Source organism: Sinocyclocheilus rhinocerous, unplaced genomic scaffold (genome assembly GCF_001515625.1).
Source record: "Sinocyclocheilus rhinocerous isolate Xijiao unplaced genomic scaffold, SAMN03320098_v1.1 scaffold561, whole genome shotgun sequence".
Taxonomy (NCBI): Eukaryota; Metazoa; Chordata; class Actinopteri; order Cypriniformes; family Cyprinidae; genus Sinocyclocheilus; species Sinocyclocheilus rhinocerous.
The window spans coordinates 150629-157608 of NW_015641041.1; positions in this window are offsets into that span (position 1 = coordinate 150629).

The following is a 6980-nucleotide window of genomic DNA, read 5'->3' on the forward strand; positions in this document are numbered from 1 at the left end:
CAAAGATGGCGACGTCCATAAAACTGTGAGTCCTGAAAATTTACGGGTGTGAGTTCGGTTACAGAATGCGGTTGTCACGCCCGTAAATAACCGAACTGTGTGTGAACGTAACCGTATTAAGGACTCAAATACAGGACTGACAACCGTATTCTGCTGCTGTGTGAACGTGGCCAGTTTTACCGTTTTCTGCATTTTGGTATTCTTCTCTACAGTATAGCTTATTCTTGCACATTAAAATTCAGTCTCACACATTTAAAGGTGACATATCATGAAAATCTGACTTTTCCAGGTTTTAAGTGCTATAATCAGGTCCCCGGTGCATCTACCAACCAAGGAAACATGAAAAAGATGAGTCCCAGCCTCAGAGGAGACAACAGAGCAGTGGATTTATTGATTTATTTAATGTATATTGCTGCTGCCACACAGATCTAAAATAAACATCCAATTTATTTCCAAGCTGTTTACCTTCACAGACATAACCGACTGTTTTTGTAACTCATGTGCTTTTAACGTAAACCTGTGTTTGAATGAGAATTTAGTTTAGTACTCACATGCTGTGACAGCCGCTTTCTGTCCGTGTGCTTCGGATGTGTGCACTCAGAAAACCGTATATCAGAAGTTTAAACTCATATGGTTTAAAACGCATTGATTTCAGCGCGATAAACATGACAATCAGAACCAAAACAGATGTTACGAGCAGGTACGAGATGTAATGGCGCAGCTCTATTCTGGAAAAGGGGGCGGGGAGCAGCAGCTCATTTGCATTTAAAGAGACAGGCCCGAAAAAACAGCGTGTTTCTGCTTCCACTCAAAATAGGCATTTTCAAAATGATATAATAAATGATCTGTGGAGTATTTTGAGCTGAAACTTCACAGACACATTCTGGGGACACCAGAGACTTATATTACCTATTGTAAAAAGGGGCATAATATGTCTCCTTTAAAGAAAACAGCTTGCATCCACATTGCAAACTAGGGTGGACAGTGCAATGAAGTCTTTTATTTAAAAAAAAAAAAATCAATTCATTTTCTTCTGTTCGATTTTTATCATGCAACGTTTCTGCACTGCATGTCTTAACATCCTCTTTACATGAAGACCTTTATCTAACAGCCAAGTAGCATGTTGGTGAAAAGCAGTTAGTCACATCAAAAAGACAATTCTACTGACTAATTTTACAATTCTTCTGCTTTACAGGCAGTAAAACCTTTAATAGCCATAATTAACCATTAACCTTCATTGAATAAGACACTAATTGAGCCCATTCAGAAAGGCATTTAAAGGGTTAAAGCCAGTAAATGCACTCATCATTTGGTGAGCTCACTCCTTATTTACTGAGATTCTCTTAAAAGCTCCCAATGGCGGGCCAGTAGACATTTTCAGTACTTTTCATGACCTGTGCCAGTCAGTCTGAGGTCCATTATGTCTGCAGAACGACTCACCAAGGGTAAATTTGCCCTGCGCAGGCCGAAACGTTTCTGAGGTGTCAAGTGGACAATAAAATGGGAGATAATATGAAATTTGGGCTAAACGGGCTGTAATCGGCTCTTGAAGGGACTGAGAAATGTTGAAAGGTGCTGATGGTGAGATGCGTGACTTGCTGCAGAATTCAAAAACTGACTTTTAAATTTCTTTTCATTCCCATGAGAAAAAAGTGTGAAGGTAGATAGTCGTCACATACAGATCCTGACCAGTATGTGCACATGCAAGCTTATCTCCTTATATAAATTCAAATAGGATTCAAAAAACTGTTTTCAATCCACTATTGTCATTTCAAAATAATTATAACGGCCATTTTGCACATAAGGTATATGCATAAACAATCAAGCAGTATGCTGCCTATAACCAGCCCAATCACATTATTATTCATAGGTGTTTGTACGCAAAGTGTGGTTCTAGCACACATACGATTTGTTTTTTACATCTAAATAAACACTGATGCATATGATATCAGACAGTTTCTGTAAGCCCTTTGACTTGCAACTTCAGAATAAAATACTTATTCATTATGCAGTAAGTGCATGTGAGTAGCATTCAGTTATCATCTTGGACAAATATATATATATATTTGCATTCATATTTTTATTGTTTCATATTATATTAATATAATATTTTATTTTATATTAATTAGATTGTTAAAAACTTTGATTAAAATGTCTGAAAAGTAGCAGTCTTATCATGATTTAAAAAATCTAAAGTTGTTAAAAAACCATGATTGGCATTACTATCAGTTCATTCATCAAACTGAAAATGAAAGGTCAAATCAAATGCATTGCACTGGGGAAAATTACTTCATATTTTGGCACCTGTAGAGCCTGGTATTGTATGCATACTTTGCACATTAGCATGCTATTCTGTCTACCATTAATTAATATGTGTACACTTTAATATATCTACAAATAATCCTGATGTAACTTTTGCAACTTACAACATATAGTGTGTAACATCCAGACCCTCAGCAGCTGCAGACGAGTTTATTTTAGACTTTTGTTTGATTGTGCCTTTTGTTCCCAGGGAGGGTATAATTTGGTGCATGAGCGCCCGAGGGGGTGAAGAATACCCCTGCATAATTAAAACGATACAAACGGAGGGAGAGTATTGATTAATTCATGATGAAGATTCAGAGAGATCAGATTAAACAGTGTTTGATCATAAAGAATTGGCTGTTAAAGATGCAGCACTAATCCATCTGCTACAGCAACTAACTCCATATGCTAAATTATGAACACTTCACTGACGTCTGAAATGATGTGGAATTAGTTGATTGTGTTGTACAGTTGTCAAGGTAGTTTATTCTGAAAGAGATCTGATATGGGCTTCTGAAAGATTTTTTCATGTTTTCATGTTTAAATGCTGGTTAAATGATTTAGTGATGAGTTAGAATTAGATGCTTAAACAACCTTCAGAAAAAAATCTGCATTGGTACAATTTTGTGTCGTGCAGAATTGTCATGCAGATCTTTTACATGCAACAATGTTCAAACTGACCTACTTGTATTATACTTTTATGGAGGTTTCATGATGTTTTCTATCCTAGGGCTTGTCAGACATAGTCAGTATGATCTAAGAAGCTGAGCTGAAGATTCTTTAAAAATATCTCTTTTCAGTTACACAAAAGAAGTCAATGCAAGTTGGGAATGACAGAAGAGATAATGAAGAGATAATGAGATAATGCTCATTTTGGGTGGAATATTCCTTTAAATACATTGCCATTTGAAATCTGTCCAGGACTGCTATGGAAAACTATGGAAAACAAGTTAAAATCCAATTTGGACCAATAATCTCATCATTAGTTATCCTTCAAATGAGCCATAACAGTGTAATTATGTTGTTAGGTTGTGGACGTTTCACACAATGCTAGAACAGCTTTGAGAGTAATTAAACTTCAAATAGATTGCGATATGTGCGCTGTCAGCTTTGGCCCTCTCTAGCTCCGCTTCCACACATGCTCTTGATAAATAGCAGAGATTCTGGCCCAGTTTGCTGTCATGATAGTCCTTGTTTATATCCAGAGTTTGCCATAAATCACTCTGTGGGTTTCCAAACACGGCCACTGTGATAAAAGAGAGAAGGAGGAAACTGCATTTGCATGCTGTCATACTTTGTAACTGTGATATCACTGTTTCTGGACATTTTAGAAGTTTTTTTTTTTTTTTTTGCTGATAGCATTTTTTGGTATAAGCATTTGAAGCCATTTGAAGCTGTATTTGTTACTTGTGATCTGTTTGTGTTTCTGCTATTCAAGAATATTTCTAGTTGTTTTGGTTATGGCTGTTCTACAACAGGGATTTTCAAACTTTTGAATGTCACAAACCCTCAAATAGACCCCTTCCTAAAATTTGGAAAATATTTTCATTACGTAATTTCATTGAATATAATAAAATACTTAAATAAATATCTCACTTTTTTATTTATCTATTCATTTGTTTATATTTTTACACTATTTTTGTCTTTTCACAGATCCAGTACACTCCTGCAGCCCCTACTGTACAGTCATTCTACAGTGTTTTCACCTGTATTTGTAACTGTAGCTCTAAAGTGTTTCTATATGTATTTGTTGTGGTCGTTCTAGAATTTTTCTGGCTGTATTTGGTGCTTAGCTTAGGTCCGCCTGTGCCGTAAGGCGCATTGGGCGGCAAGTTTCCTCCAACTTGATCGATCGGCTGCAATGTTTTCAGCTTCATCCCATGAAACGTTGACGATGGGTATTCGTTGAGATCAAGGAGAAACGGATGAAAATTAAGTAACAGAAACCAAAGAAGGTTGGTTTCATTTATGTGCTGAACATTTGCTTCTGTGTAATTTGTGATATTTAGAAGGTTAGTTCAGGGGGGGAAAATCTCATTTACTCACCCATGTTGTCCCAAACTTGTATGCTGTTATTTTTCTGTGGAAAAGAAAAAAAAGATAAATTTTAAAGAGTTTTCTATACAAAGAGAGTTCATAGTGACCATGACTGTCAAGCTCCAATAAGGACAAAAAAACACACCATTAAAGTATCATAAAAGCAGTTCATATAACTTGTGTTCTATTTGCAATGTTTTCAGCTTCATCCCATGAAACGTTGACGGCTTTCAGATCTTCAATAAAGGTGTGACGCCAAGTTGTTCGTGGTCGACCGTATTTTCTCTTGCCGTGTATTTGGTGCAGTTATTCTAGAATGTTTCCAAATGAATTTAGCATTGCTGTTATTAAATGTTTCCAACTGTTACTGCAGCTCTCTGCCTAAACTTGTTACAATGTAGAATGTTTCCACCTGTATTTGTTTAGATTATTCTATAATTTTTCTTGCTCTATTATTTGTTACAGCCATTCTAGAATGTTTCCACCTGTATTTGTTAGAATCATTCTAGAATATTTATCGCTGTATTTGTTAGAGCTATTTTAGAATGTTTCCAACTGTACTTTTTTATGGTTGTTCTCAAATGTTTCCATCTGTATTTGTTACTACAGCTCTAGAATGTTTTTGCCTGTTATTTGTTATTTGCCTGTTATTTGTTAAGATCGTTCTAGAATGCTTCCAACTGTATTTGTTACTGTTTTTCTAGAATGTTTCCGGCACTATTTGTTAGAATTGTTCTAAAATTTTTCCAGCTATATTTGTTACAGCTATTCTAGAATTTATCCAACTGTATTTGTTTTGATTATTCTAGAATGTTTCTTGCTCTATCGAAGCTGCACACGGGTGAATAAATAATGACAGAATTTTAATTTTTGGGTGAACTGTTCCTTTAAGAAACGATCTATATGAGACTCAATAGATGTATTTAGGACATCTCCTGTAATCCGATGGGTATTCGTTGAGCTCAAGGAGAAACGGATGAAAATTAAGTAACAGAAACCAAAGAAGGTTGGTTTCATTTATGCGCTGAACATTTGCTTCTGTGTAATTTGTGATATTTAGAAGGTTAGTTCAGGGGGGGGAAATCTCATTTACTCACCCATGTTGTCCCAAACTTGTATGCTGTTATTTTTCTGTGGAAAAGAAAAAAAAGAGAATTTTTAAAGAGTTTTCTATACAAAGAGAGTTCATAGTGACCATGACTGTCAAGCTGCAATAAGGACAAAAAAACACACCATTAAAGTATCATAAAAGCAGTTCATATAACTTGTGTTCTATTATACAAGCCTTCTGAGATCATACGAAAGCTTTGTGTGAGAAGCTGCACACAGGTGAATAAATAATGACAGAATTTTAATTTTTGGGTGAACTGTTCCTTTAAGAAAAGATCTATATGAGACTCAATAGATGTATTTAGGACATCTCCTGTAATACTCTCGAAGATAATAACCTTTCAAAGCACACCACACGAAGCATAACCTTATCGAGACCTTCCGTTTACAGCTGGCTGAATGTGATTTTAATCTGTCTCTCACCAGGTCAGGACTCGAAGGGTTTAACTTATTAAACTAAACAACCTGCAATCAGAGAAGCCTCATTGTACATTCTGTTTGAATGTGAGCCAAGCAGAAAGCAATCTGGGCCTCACGACTGCATTAAACAAACCAATCTGCTATTGTACAGGCCACAATTTCAAACATAATCCAAGACTAACCTTAAAGACCAAAGGGGAAATTTGACATATTTCCTTTTAAAACAGTCAATTTAAGTCACTGCCATGAGTCATATTTTGCTACTTGCTATTTTTTGTTATTTGCATTTTAGGGGGAGGGACATTTTCATTCTAGAGAGGATTTGATTGGACAAAAATCTGCATAATGCAGGATGAGTCATCAATATTTTTTCCTGGACGAGAAAGACTGTAAATTTTAAATATGTACACTCTAAAAAATGCTGACAACCCAATAGCTGGGACAAAACAACCCAATAGCTGGGTTTGTCCCTTTTTAACCCAGCGCTGGGTTATATTTAACCCAGCATTTTTTAGAGTGTAATTGTGGTTTATATTTTATTTTTATAATACTACTACTAATAGTTAGCAGAAAGCCAGGATATTTATGTACATATACAGAAAGAACACTGTGCTGTGTTGACATCAAACAGTGACTTGTTGGCATGTTTCACACTTTCTTCCCACCTCATGAAGTTGTAATTTGTCACACGTTGCAATTTAACGTATCACCCGTGTCACATCGTCTCATCACTGTCTCTCTCTCACACACACCTTCCATATAAAGGTGCTGATATCCTTGCCTTCATTACAGCTGCAACAAGCCCTGGGTCCCGTCACGCTGAGATATATAATTAACACACAGATCAGCGAGGAGACGGGCAGAGGGCACCAGAGCTGCAGTCACTAATGATTCCAGAGAGACTCTCTCACTAGACAAAAAGAACAGTGGACGACGTATAGATAACTGAAAGCTATATTAACACACACACACATACAGGTGCATCTCAATAAATTAGAATGTCGTGGAAAAGTTCATTTATTTCAGTAATTCAACTCAAATTGTGAAACTTGTGTATTAAATAAATTCAATGCACACAGACTGAAGTAGTTTAAGTCTTTGGTTCGTTC